The sequence below is a fragment of the Rhinolophus sinicus genome, chromosome 8, assembly GCF_057876585.1.
Source record: "Rhinolophus sinicus isolate RSI-liver-muscle chromosome 8, RSI-T2T, whole genome shotgun sequence".
Lineage (NCBI taxonomy): Eukaryota > Metazoa > Chordata > Mammalia > Chiroptera > Rhinolophidae > Rhinolophus > Rhinolophus sinicus.
In genome coordinates this window covers 1,294,107-1,308,924 of record NC_142508.1, presented here as the reverse complement: position 1 = coordinate 1,308,924, position 14,818 = coordinate 1,294,107, and positions in this window count along the sequence as shown.

Below are 14,818 nucleotides of genomic sequence, written 5' to 3'. Positions count from 1 at the left end.
ATATTATTAAATTAAAATAATCATGACTTATATTTAACATTACTGATAATTAATTGTTAATAATTAATGTATTGGATTCATATTAAATTAATTATATCATGAGTTCCTAAACTTACGCCAATTTCTAAAAAATAATGCTGACATACTCTTTCCATTGCAAGTCACCTGTGCTACTTAGGATGTGCTCATCTTTTCATAGGTTTTATGTTCTTTAAGTCCTAACCTATCTCTTAACAACACAGGGAACACTATTGAGGCCAGAGTTCAGGAACTCTCATCACCCTGGGAACAAGGTTCAATTTTTCGGGCCATGTAGACTTCCACTTCCCACGCCACCTGCCTGTCGGACATCTGCCAAAAATGCTTATCTGGCCCTCATCAGAGGAGGAGGAGAAATAAACACGTGAGACTCATCTGTCAGTGTGTATTGGTGGTCTGATTAAAGCTTTCATAGCAGTGAAATCGCTTATCAAAGTCAAGTGTGGTCCCTTATCTTTGGAAATGAAATCATACTTGTTTTGCCACAGCAGGAAATGGGGGTGGGGTGGGGAGGGCGTGTGGTGGAGAAGACCCAGGTACTCAGCAGCCAAAGCGAGCCAGCCTCTGCTTGCACCCCGCCATAAACACACTCTGGGGGGATTGGGGAACCTAAATATAGATTAGGTAGCAGACGGGGTCAGGGAGTTGTTGTTAGTAGTCAGGTATTTGTCACTGTGGGGAGGATGAAAATGCTCCTTGAATTTCAGAGATGCATAATGAAATGAGTAGGGATAAATTGTCATTATATCTGAATTTACTCTAAATGCTTCCACAGAAAAACAGCTGAAGGAAATACGGCAACATTTTATCAAATGCAGATCATAAGTATTTCAGCATTTCTATTCTATTCTCTTCTCTTTAATTTTCTCTGTTTGAAATTGTTCAATATTAATTATTATTAAAATACTAAATTATTAAAATATTAATATCCACTGTATAAAAATGGGAAGGTGCCATATGCATTTTATGGAACTATGGGTAACCACATGAAGACCGCTCAAAAACCCAAATCTCATCGATCACACTTTTAACCAACCTGGAAATGGCCCAATTTGCATGTGAATTTTTAAAGAGATTTCACGGCCTGTAAGTACTTTGCAGTCAAATATTTTTTGAAGTTATAGGAATAAAATCAATAGTTGCTTGATACTCAGAGGTTGGGTAAGCAAAAACTCATCTCGTTTGCAGTCTAATGATTTAGGGAAAGGGTCTGCAAGACTCATCTGCCCTCAAAACCATACGATTCATACAAGGTCAGTGCTCTGACTTTTCAGGGTGATGCCTCCATTGCCCCCCCACCCCGCCCCCAGGCAACTGATCGCTACGTTCTCATTAGTCTTAGAATCAGCGTGCAGCCCAGCCCTTCTCGCTGTCCCTCCCGCAATTGCCTGGATGAATGTGTCAGCGTCTCTCATCCAGTCTTCAGTGGACGCCAGCCTGGCCCTCTCTTCCTCTGTCTCTTTCTCCCCAGTCTTATTACCTCTAACAAGTACCTACCAGAAGGAACTACTCAAAATGTCAACTTGACCTTGTGAGTTGCCTCTGTGAAAACAGTCCTTCAGAGACACCTGGTCACACAAAGTCCGGCTCATCCTGCTTCAGTCCTTGGTGCTCTCTGCCTCTCACATGTAAATGAGATCATACAATACTTGTCTTTCTCATTTCACGCAGCATACTGTCCTGCGTGCCCATCCTTACTGCTGCAAATGGCAACAATAAGGCTGAGTGATAGTTCATATATATTGATAATCAACAGATAACCACAATTTCTTTATCCATTTATCCATCGACGGACACTCGCTTTGTTTCTACACTTTGGCTGGTGTGAGTGATGTTGCCTGCCTGATGCTGTGTGGTGTAGGTTCTCTCCTTCCCGAGCCAGCACCAGCTCTGAGTCCAGACGTGTCCTCACCCAGGCCTGCTGTCCACCTTCTGATTCCTCGGTCACGCGCACTCTCCATTCACAGTCCTGTGTCAGTTCTGCGCTCTGCAGCATCTTATTCGTGTTCTTGATCTGAGACTTAGTCTCAGCTCTGAAGACTTTCGTTCCTACATCCAATTGTTCATTCAGGCTATTCCGTGATAAACCCATGTCTTTCCTCTATCGCTTCTCATATCAATTTTGAATTCACCAGCTACAAAATTGTACCGCAATGTTCACGTGTGCATTTCCCACCATTCACATACTGTTTCCTGAAGAATTTACCCCGGTGACTGGCTGCCTTACAGCCACTCCTGGAGACCCCGTTCTCACTCGGCCAGGCAGCTTTGGTCCTTACGGATCAAGACATATACCCATGTTTATGAGTGGCTGAACGTCGGGGTGTGAGCTATTTTTTCCAGATTAGTGTACACTTCTTGAGGACAGATTTATCACGTATACATAAGATGGGAGAATGTTTTCCTTAAGCTGCTACATTCTAAACTAACCAGAAATATTGGGGTTGATTTTAAAAGTTGTGAGACAAAGCATGTTGCTTTGATAAACTCAAGAACAAGGTCAAGTGCTCTGAGATCTCTAAAACTAAAATGAATTTCCCCATATCCTTATTTCCACTGCCTCCAGCTGACACTGGGTGAAGTCTGGTGTGGGTCACTTTGCGAACACCTTCCCAGAATAGTCCAGGTGCTCGGTGGCATGGCGTGCAATATGAGCCATCTTTCAGCCTCACCATGCCAGCAGGTACAGCAAAGACGCACTCTAAGTACACGCTAAATGGACGTCTTGGCCCAGGAAATGACAATGTCAGCAGCGGCGGCGGCTTCTTAGATAGTGAAGGACAGTGATACAGAGGGGATGGAGGCCGGGAAGCCAAGGGGATTGTCCTCAGGACCTCCCAGCATGCTCTGGGGCCGTCCTGTTGATTCACGTCTATTTCTTCACCTTGTGCTTTTTGGTCTTCACAGCCTTTTCTCACTGGTCTGTTTGGGAGACAATTTCCCATAGGCCAGATGTCTCATAGTGTCTTGTGTAATTGTAACTATTTGAGGAACTTCAAGAAAATGCCACCTCTGTAGAGACTTAGAGGACTTGACATTCTTTTTGACAAGAACCAATGTGTTGAAAGGCTTGCAATCCATGCAATCTGGGCACAAAGTAAGATCCAGTTTAAAGGAATCAAACTTTGGTTAAGCAAGACCTGGATGATTGAGATATGACTATGGAAAATAGCAGTATATTTTAGTGAATTAGATTTTTTACAAAATATGATCATGTTCTTATATTTTTTAAAATGTTCAAACAATAAGTGGGTTCATGGACCTATGAAGTAGAGTACAAACTTTGTTGAACAGCAATATTGGAGAAAGGAACATTCTAGCTAGGAAAATGCGATGTTTACCCAAGAACTAACAGGAAAAGTCTCTTTATTCCTCTCTGTGTCACTGCTCAGGAGCAAGACTCGGGGAATGGATTTTAAATGCCTTTTCTTGGTGACAATGCTGTTGTATGACTCAAAACATTGTCCCAAAGCTCAGTGACACCTCTGACTGTATCCTGGATTTAAATATCTGCTTAGCTGCCTTGGGGGCTCTTGTGAAATACAGGCGAGGCTGAAGGTAGAGCAACTCCAGGAAAGCAGTTAACAATATCAGTTTCCATTGACTTATTTGCTCTTTAATTTGAGAAGGGAATGCGTCCTAATTAGCGCTGCTACCGTACATTAAAGTGTTAAGTGCAGTGATGGAAGAAAACCCAAAGACAAATTTAATTTGAAACAAAAAAAATGACATTAGTCTCTGCCTCTGTCTGTAGCAAGAATATCCCCACACCGTTCCCTGCAGATGTCACCGATCCCTCACTTAAAATTCTCCAGAAAAAAAATTGACCGCTGTCCAAGATAAGGTCTCAAACCCAATCCAAGAGTGACTAGTGGTCAAGACTATGGGCACTCCATCTAGACTGCTGGGGTTCGAGACCAGCTCCTCCACTTTCATGTCTATAATTTGGGGGAAGTTCCTGAACTTCTCTAAGCCGCAGTTTCCCCATCTGTAAAATACAGTAATTGTACTCAATATATAGGTTCCTTATGATAATTAGGTGACATTCCTTAGACAATGCTTTCAGTAAATGCTCACTGCCATCCTTATTGTTACTATCTTGCAGCTAGACATGTGGTGCATTTGTGACACTCTTTCACAGTGGTGACATAGGATGTCACAATAAAATTATTAGATAGCTTCACAGCTGACTGAACAGTAAATATGCTCCAAAGGGTACATAGTCTTGAATTGTTCTGGAGAAAGGTGATATATGGTCAGATTTTGCATTAATCAGTGTTCTATTTTAGTATTTTTATGAATTGACTAAACAAAGAAATAGATGGCATGTCCTTGAATGAAGACAATTCCTCCTCTAGGCTGAAGGTCATATTCTTCACCCAAGAGCACACTGAGGGAGAGGTGTGGGGTGCTTGCTTTGCAATCCTTAAATGCTGACCCAACCCTGGGAGTCGACGAAGAAAAGATATTGTTGCCAGATTAGCCTCAAATTTTAAAGTAAAACATGTTCAACCAAATTGCAGATGGCACATGAAGTTAGGGGGTAGGAGTAGAATTAATGGTGACTCAAGATTCAACCAGGTCTCAGAAAGCCGAGGGTCCCGAGCGCACACCTGCAATTCAATGGGAAGGAATGTAACATTGTGCTCTTGGACTTGATAAATCACTTGCCAAGTTCTGGGCTAGGAAAGCGGGGTTTACCTCAAACACACAAAACTCTGAGGGTTGTGATGGAATTACAAATTCAAGGAGCCCACACTGCAACGTGCACTGCATATGGAAGGCTGCTTAAAATATACCCCATCAGGGTCCCTAAGGAAACGTTCAGATAAAGCCGTGAACCAAAGCAGTGCTCTTTCCTAGGTCACAGAGCTCAGGTCTGAATACTTTCAGGGAGCTGAGGAGAGATTGGGACGGGTCCCTAGTGGGACGAACAGGACCCAAGAAGGTACTGAGGCATTCATTCAGCCCTTCATTTGACGACAAATATTTATCACACCCAAAGATGTGTTGAATACATATGTGCTGGCATGTTCACATAGGTTTTCTTGGTTTATCTTCAGAGCAATCTTATGAGATGGGATTTTCTCCCCACTCCACAAGTGAGAAAATAGTGATTCACAGTCAACCTCAAAATGGTAGCGAACGTGTCCAAACTCATGAGCTAGTCAGGGGCGCAGACCCACGCCTGCCTCTAAAACCCACGTTATTTCTATTATGAAATAGTCACAGCCGATAAGAATCACTGAGGAAACGGGGAAGATGACACTGCGGGGACGACCCTGGGGGGTGGAGAAACACTGACTTTCTCCAAAATTCGGAGGTGCTTTCTGTGGAGCTCTAATAGAAAGAACTAGAAGAACTATTCACTAAAAGTAAAACAAGACAAGTTGTGGCACAATATGTAAGCAAGTACAGTGTGACCGAGCGAGTCGCAAATGCAAGGGCTGCATTACCAAGTGCTCAGTGCCCATCGTGGGAGGGGCGGAAGCAGACGTGCCACTTGTCACTGTTGTCATAGAATGGCCCGCAGGTTGTATGACTTCTGAGATCCCTTCCCACTGCCCTGGTTGACCCCTGACTTCACGGACAATAAGAGATGGTGGCCTAGAACCTAACAGGTGTGCAATCGAGTCTTTCTGCAAGTAACGATCGGAAATGTGACCTTTTTTACCCACGGGGACTATTCACACATGGTAAAGACAGCACTTTTTTTTGTACAATGCTATTTTGTAGATATTTTTTAAAGCAATAGTAGTAACAGCATTTCTTTTCAAAAGCTGTGTTTCTCCTTTTAACTGCATTCTCATCCTTTGAGTTAACCACTGCCATTTTTTATTAAATCCTATGTTGGTATCACTGTAAGTTTCCTTGCGTGACTGGTTCTTGGAAAGAACGAGTCAGACTTTCACAGGCACAGGCCACAGGACAGATGGATGTGGTTGGTGGCCCGCAGAAGGAGAGGCGGCTGGGATTCTAAAGAGCAGGCCAGTGAGCTGGGCACTGTGTGTGTGTTCGGCCGGGCTCCAGCGAGAGACGGAGAGGAGCAGCGTCTGGCTGGCGGCAAGGGGCTGTTCCTCAGACAAACGTCCCCACTTGACACTCGGCTGTGGCTCATCTTGCCCTCCATTTGCAGAGACACAGACTGAGTCTGCAATCCTCCCCACGTCCTGTTGCCCGTGTATTTCTAACCCCTCAGAGCACAGAAGGATGACTCTGCAGACGTGCGACTCATTGAAGAGAGCAGAGGGTGAACTTCAGGTGAGAAGGGAGGGAGGACGCTTCTCTTTCTCGTTACATTAGCACCTGGCCACGACTTTGCTCCAGAGATCCTGGAGGAGGCAGCATGGCTCCTTTAATCATATTAAAATGTTGTTATGAGACGTATTGAATAACCATTGAATGTAATGAATCCTAACATCTGAAAATGGAGGGCTTTGCGCCTCAAATGGCCGCTCGCACCTATACCTGGGTCTTAATGACAGGTGTGTCTATTACTTAAAACACGCAGAGGTTACACTTCAGATTGTTAAGATAAAAGGGATGTTGGGGCACCACCGGAAGGTTCCAGGGTGACCCTGAGCACTGGCGATTCACGGCGAACACAGAGGGTACCTGGATGCCTGCGGAGGGCCGCAGGCACCCGAGCTCATCCCATCCTCACATACTGACTGAGAATCCACTAGGTGCCGGACACTTCCCCAGGTTCTGCACTGTCAGAGGCCCAATCCTCCGTCCTGGGCGTAACTGCTGTGACAGAGGTGTCATGGGACTGCAGAGGCAAGACACCTAAACTTGGGGCATTGGGTGAAGAAGGAACCAAGGATAAGGAGATGATAGCATGTCCAGTGGAAATGGCGATTATTGTAATAGCAGCTCATAGTTTTGAGGGCTGAGGTCAAGTTCGAGAGGTTAACCAGCAACCCGAAGTCTCACATTTAAGAAGTGGAGATGTGTTGCTGAAAAGCAGGTCCAGGTCAACCCTCATTCTGACCCACGCTGCCTTCAGCCACGAGAAGGCGGGGAGAGACGGAGGCCCCCCACTCTGACCCACAGGGTTCTCCTTATTCTCGGGATACGAGCTAGACCTGAGGGCAAGGGGCGAGAGCAGCTCAGAGGTGGAAATGCAGCGCTGGGAAGGGTGCAGAGGAGACCACGCAGACGCTCCGAGAGCCCCGCGATGGGGAAAAGAAGCTGGGTTCCCACAGGACGCCAACTGAGAACACAACCATCAAGGAAGCACAGGACACAGAACTCGGGTTTTGTTAGGCGACCCCCAACACCCAGCAGAGTCCCGTTGGGGAGGACGTGCCACAATAAAGCCAAAAGAGCAGGAGATGTTGGGATGTGCCTCTGAGTGAGCAGTCATTCTACTGTGCAGGCTTCAGAAAATGAACCGGCCGATAGGTACAGATAGACGCACTCGGGCACCCACACACCTGGCCAGGCTTCAAAAAACAGCCCATAGGTCAGGCGATGGGGACCGGTGCTGCCGGGGGGCCACAGGGCAATGAGCAGCAGGACTGAAGCTGCCTGATGCCTTCTGCCCGAGGTGGGGCCTTGGGGAGCCCGCCCCATGGGGCTGCGCCTGCTGGAGATGAGTGGCTCCAACCAGGAAGGATGGTGACAGGAGGACTTACTGAAATTAATGACTGCAACCCCCAGACTAAAAATAGGGACAGAGTAGAAACCTGATGATTGCTTATTAATTTAACTTAATTTGAAAAGCTACATTTGTGCGATTCTTTCTGCAATAACCGCGGGAAGCAGGTGATGGATTTTGCTTTACAAAATGCCTCTCTCAGTGTTTCCTTCAAATAACTTGCGAGCATCAATAGGCACTTGCTGTAGCTTGTTAATTACTTGTCAAAGGAACCAGGAGGGGAGAGTGTTAACATGTTAGTAGCTGATGTTGATTGAAAATCAATCAGAAATTAGGGTAGGATTTCCTTCTCTGAAATGACTACATAAGTCAATAAAGAAATGGGTTTAGAGTTGGAAGATTCCACTTTCAGGCAACTTTGGATGACATCATTTCCAAGAAGTCAACGCTTGAGTCATGAAATAGCACCTAAAAATAGGACCTTCCTAGCTGAGTGCTCTGTCCGTCAGGACTTTCTCGCATCTTCTCAGACAGGAGCATATTCAGGGCTATTCCGAGAGGGAGCAATATGGCCACCTGTGAGTAGGGCAGACGAAGTCACTTCTGCCACCATGGACATCTCCAGGCCAAGGGGGCAGGGGCCATGGTCAGGGAGGGAGTTCTCACAGGAAACCCTCACATGGCTGCGGACGCCCCGGGGGGCCAGGCCCGTCTGCGGCGTGAGGACAGCACACGTCTGCCAAACCCCATGGGCAGTGGGCTTTGCCATGCAGGTTGTCAGGAGTGGCCTCCTCTGCTGTCTGACCATGGCCACGTCCCATCAGGGTTCTCACAGCAAAGCACGAGGGAAGGAGTGGGCACACGCGTGTGCTCTTCTCTCCTAACTACAAACTGGCTCTGTCCTCACTTCCCACACGGAATCAGGGTCGGCTCTAAACCAGGAAGTCAACTAGGCAGCAGCCAATGCGTGTTCGTGGCGTCCCCATCAGGGGGGGCACGATGCTGGGTACAGTGAGGCGAGCAAAGATTCCATCCGTTCACTTCAAGTGAAATTTAATAAGAGCTGTTATATATTTCGGTTACAACATGATGACCCTGTGTATTCAATCTCTAACCTTACGCACCCTACGTACCTGCCGTTCTACCTGTTGGCCACACCTCCATTTGCCTCCCAGCCCTGGGAACCACTGCTCTACCCTCTACTTCTACATATTCAGCCTTTTTAGACTCCACATTTAGGTGAGATCATGACACTCATTTCTTTCTGTGTCTGGCTTGTGTCACTTGGCATGTCCTCCAGGTGCATGTATGTTGTCACATGTGGCAGGATCTTTCTTTTCTAAAGGCTGAGTAATATATATACACACATATATATATATATATAGTCTGTCACAGTTCACTTCCAGCAGCTTTTACTGTGGCAAACCATGTTTACTTTCAGTTAAACAATGGGCATTTGGAGTAACCATCTGGTAATAGCTGGGATGAGTTTCATCCTCACCGTATATGAATTGTTCCTCATCTGTAATGTGCCCCAAATGCAGCATCTTTTCCCAGATATTCTGGTGCAGAATACAGTTTTCCATCATTAGGTGAACACTATAGCTCACGATTTCTTCATCCATCGATGGACACGTAGGTTGTTCCCATACGTTGGCTACGGGCAGGGCTGCTGCAGCGAGAATGGGAGCACAGGCGTCACTTCAAGGTACTGCGTTTATTTCCTTTGGATAAACACGCGAGAGGGATGGCTGGGTCATGTGGTCGTTCTGTCTGTAGTCCTTTGAGGACCCTCCACACTGCCCGCCATGGGCTGCACAGTGCACATTCCCACCAACGGTGCACGAGGGGCCCTTTTCGCCACATCCACTCCAGCACTTGTTAGCTTGCAGGTGTTTGACAAGAAGCCATCCTAACAGTGTGAGGGGGTCTCACTGTGGTTTTGAATTACATGTCCCTGATGATTATGTCCAGGAAGGTGACTTGCAATGTAACCGCCGTATCCTCGGAAGCATCCAGACCGTGAGCGCTTGGAGTCCTGCGGAAAAGAGTGAGGGCTGAGGACGTGGGGTGTCCACGGGCTCCACTGGGGCCAAGGCTCGGTGGACACGCCGGATGGAGAAGCAGAGGGCCTGGCAGATGTCACTCTTGGTGAAGACAGGGAAGGAAGCTGAAGCGTAGAGATGGGACTGCAGTGGCGTGGAAGGAAAGTCACGTGGTCTGCTGTGCTCTGGTTCCCGTCTCTAACTGCGCCGAGTGCATTTTTCAGAGGTAGCAGCTGTTCTCCTCTCAAAACTGAAGAATTCCTAATGCACAGTTCCATCTCCTGTTAATTCTGCTGCCAGATGCTCTTGAACAGAGAAATGACCAAGACGCAGTGGTATTCAGAGGAGGAATGGCCTCTGACAGTCCCCGAAGGGGCCGTGCAGTCCACATAACTGAGAGGACGCACGCCTGCACACTTTCTGAGCCATATCCACTGCAGCCCCGAGGAACGTGGCATCGGTAGGCCACCAGGGTCAGGCAATCATGTGGTCATGTCATTGCTTGATGAGGCCGGCCGAATTATTCAGGAGATTTCGGCAAGAAAAGTGACACAAGCAGCTGCAGAGATGTCAAAAACCATCAGAAAAAAGATCCATTGTGGGAAATATTATTAGGCCACCATTGTTACTGCCTGGTAAGAAGCACAAACACTGCTGGCTGGGTACACAACAGAGATGCTGGGAGCTTCTGGGTCGCCCTCCTGCCATGGCCCGCTGACGTTGGGGAGCAATTCTACTCTGCAAACAGGGCTCCACACACCATTTTGCACCATTAGCCCTAAACCTTCACCTCGGTGTTTCTAGACCAAGATACAGAAGCATAACTGTCGTCAAAGGCAAAGCTGGGTCTGGGTGGAAAAATAACATAAGACCACATGTTGGAAGCAGAAGTCCTTATTTCGGTTATGTTATTTTAATAGGAACTTCAATTTTTACTGAAGAAAATATGTGGAAATGCAGAAAGGACTTTACTATACATATCACAATGGCTGATTTCCAATCGATAACAGGCTTCTGGACAAGAACCTGTTTGAAGGCAACTTCAGTCTCCTCAGTGAGACTCTCTTTAGAGCTATGAGTTATTATGGAAATCAGGGCAGACTGACAGGGGGCATTTCAAGGTGCTCTGATTGTGAGGGTGACAGTGACAAAGGCCCAGGACGCAGGGCGCAAATTCCCCAAGTGTATTTCAGTGTCTCCTGGGGCTCCTCCTTCCATCTGGAGGACGGATGGATTCTGAGAGGACCCCCTGTTTGTTCTGGGCTCCAGCTCAGATGTCGGAGCTGGAAGGGCCACTGGAGACACCTGGTCTCCATTTTTCATTTCTCGGAGAAAGAAGACCCAGGTGGCTGATTTTCTGCTCAAGTCACACTGCAGTGAGGGGCAGGCTCAAACAAAGTCCAGGGCACGGTTCTTCTGGCTGTGCTCCTCACGCCCGGTGATGTGTGGACTGCACGTGGGAGGGACGGTGTCCTCATTCAGAAATGCATAGTGAGCCCTGTGGGCATACAGACAGAGAGCACTGCCCCACTGTGACGCTGCCCGGGTCTCTAAAATAAAGAGCCTATCCACGGACACAAAGAAACGTACAGGAATATGGGGCAAGCTACAGACACAGCAACCCGGAAGCACCGTTTTAACTGCACCCCAATTCAGGAGCTTAACTGCCTATGACAGTTCCAGCAACTGGTAATATTGAAGCAATTAACCAGGAGGCCATGGGCCTGAGGTGGTGCAGCCTATGGAAGCCAACCAAAGTTGAACCTGCACGTTCCTCAAGGTTACAATCGAAGCCTAAGGACAACCCATCACAAATGGCCTCCTGGGGGGTTCAATCGACAGCCAATCGATAGTGTCCTTACTTAACTCCCATCTTTCCTCTCCGAAGCCTCTCCCTGAGCCCGTCAGTTGGGTTCTCCCATGACGACTTCCGGTTTGGTGCTGCCTGGCTGGAACCAACGTTTGCTCAAATCAACACTTAAAAATTCTAATATGCCTCAGCTTATCTTTTAACAGTAATTTACTTATACACGGAAGTCCAGCCAGCACTGAGCACCATTTGCTATCTAGCAACACGCTACAACGGGGAGTGTAAGCAGGAATAAAAATACATGACAAATGCTCTCTGCCATGGAGCGGCCTGTACACCTAACAGAGACGACAGGTATAGGCAAAAGCAGGTGCGCTGGTTAAATGCTCAGACAAACCGAGTATGGAAACGGGTGCCATTGGGAGGAGGAAGAACGTGTGGATCGGAGGTCTCGGGAGACCCAGTCACCCTGCCCAGGCCTCCATCCTTCATATACACCGAGGAATTTTAACGCCTTAGTAATGTCACCCCTGGGCCTTAGATTGCCTGTTCTCAGAGAAGACCTCATTGATGAGGTGGGCTTGGGAGTGAAACTGAAGGAGAAAAGGGGATATACCAACCTTCATAAAACCCCAGGCTTTGGATCCATTTTTGCCAGTTTCAGGCATACCTTTCCTTCTGAGCAATACAAGAAAAATGTCTAAAATTCTCTATTATTTTTGCTTTAAAAATCCTTCCTCTCACTCTTTTATCTGTCACAAGGAGTGTCAGTCAGTCATTTGGGATGGCCAAGCAGAGTCAACGGGCACAGGTGGTGGGTGTCGAAGAGCGATATGTGTTAGGTACCAATTTCACCTGCCAAACTCGATTCTTTCCTCTCCAGCTTAATTTTCTGTTGCAATTTATCAGTTAGGCAGAGCTTGGCCCAGGAAAAACAATCCCGTCTCCGTGTTAGTGACACTGCCGAAAGGTGAACGTTTTAAAGAGAAAAATCACAAGGTGGGAAGGACAGAGAGGGCATTTTAGGGAAGGTGACTCCTCTTTTCTCAGGATTGTGCTTCACAGAGAGTCATTTGCTCTTGCCAAACTCTTCTCTGCTTTCACTTTTACAGCAATTATTAATCTGCTACCACTCAAGTTTCCATCCTTCTAAACCACTAGTATTCTAACCCACACATCCCCTGAATCAGTTAGGGTACACGAGAGCAACTGAGGAAATGCACACGCAGTGCAGACTACTGAACACCTGCGAAGCGATTGAACACACTCCGGCAGGGACTGCACTGGCGCGGTACCGCGGAGAAGCCGGCAGCCTGCTTACCGCTTGCCCTTCACAGTACCTCCCAAGCATGTCAATCAATCAACAAAAAGACGGTTACTGAGCCCTCCCTCTCTACCAAGCCTTATTTCAGGTGCTGTTTACAATACATTAGAAAAGGTACTCAAGGAATTTATCATTTAATAAGGAGCCAAGACTTTCAAATCAAAAGAATTTGAAGATCAATGTCGTAAACAGGAATTCTGATGAAGAGATTATGATTTGGCTGAAGTCGTTGAGAAGATTTAGAGAGGGAAAAACAATGAATGAGACTTAAGCTGATGGGGAAGAGTGTAAAATTTGCACCACTGAAGAGAAAGCAGGGACAGCTGAGGCAATCAGGGTAGCAGGAGTGAGGGCAAAGGGGTAGGAGTGACAGCATGTAGGAAAGGGGCTGCAAGTGTGTCACCTGGGGAGGCAGAGTGCCTGACTCAAGGCAAAAGTGTACTTGGCTTAGTGACAATTTAAGGTACTTGTAAGACTCTGTACATGCCTTGTTTAAAGGACTAGAGATGATGTAAGAAGTGACCCCAGTTCTCAATGAAGCAAAATGATCACAGAGATTATAAGATGATATGTATCTACAATCTGCTTTACCCATTCATCCCTTGATGGACACAGGTTGTTTCCACATCTTGGCTGCTGTGAATAACGCTGCAATGGACACAGGGGTGCAGATACCTCTTTGAGATACTGGTTTCATTTCCTTTGGTTAGATACCGAGAGGTGGGATGGCTGACTCATATGACACTTTTAGTCAGCTCTTTCCTGAAGTCTGGCAAGCTATACTTGATGATTACCTGCTATTAGACCTTTTTTTCTCATGAGCTCTTATATTTTGTATTTGTGCTCTTGTTTTATTGAGGTAAACTGCATTATTGCTTTTAAAAATTCACAATGATATATTTGGTCACAACTGTCACCGACCTCCAAGCAATATTTTTCAGATAGGAGCTTTCATTTGCTATCTGTTCATTCTGTTAATTTCATACATTTCCCTTTGGTATTTTAAATAGAACTTTCAAATTATAATTTATCATTGAATGAGATTTCTTCCTATGAGTCCTTTGATGAAGCCACATGTGGTGGAAAATCCAAGGTCATCTTCTACGTAAATAGGAACACTCTCATGTCCAGGGTCACTTAGCTGTCCTTGGCTCCAGACAGCACCGGGCTACGGCGAGTGTGCAGCTTCTCCCACTTGGCCTCACTGACACACTGATACATGTAATTGTTTGGGTTTTTTATTTTTACAAATGTAGCTTACTGCATCATCTCGCAGTTTAACCCTGCCTTCTCTGCTTCTCGAGACTGTATGCCACATGGCACCCGGGACACCTGCTGTGGGCCCAGTCATCTCCTCTCACAGTTTTCCTGTGGGATAAGTCACTTACTCTGGAGAGGGTGGTTCTGTCTACATGTCCTGAGGTCTGCAGCTGGGGACGTCTCCCTGGAAGTCTTCCTGGGCCCCTCTCCGACCTTCTCTCTCCTTGGCAGCCTTCTCTCGAATATTGTATTTCAGACTTACAGATGTCTCCTGATTTTGTTGTAAAGATGCAGTTTGCATTTTTGTTCTCATTCTTCTTGCTGCTTTGGGGTGATTTTCAAGAGGGTAAGATGGAAACTGCCATCTTTACAGAGCTAATTCTAAACGGGAATCTCTCAACAAATTTTGAGTGAAATTGTAAATGCAGAGGGAAAGGGTAACAGCCCGCCTTCCTGAGGTCTGAGGCCACCAGCACCATGAGGGCCACTGCGGCAGGCCAGATGCCTGCTTAGGAAAAGCTTCTCTCCCCTGGGGCCAGTACATAGGGCCCGGCAGCTCTGTGGGGATGACGTGTGGCCACTCAGGGCTTCAAAGTATATGCTGTGATGATCTCACCCAGGAAACTAAAACTGTGCTGTCACAAGGATGAGACCAGGCCGAGCGAGTCTGTGAGCGTGTGGAGGTAGCTTCCACCCTGCAGCAGCGGGCACGGGGGTCCCCGACAGCCAGGGGCTCT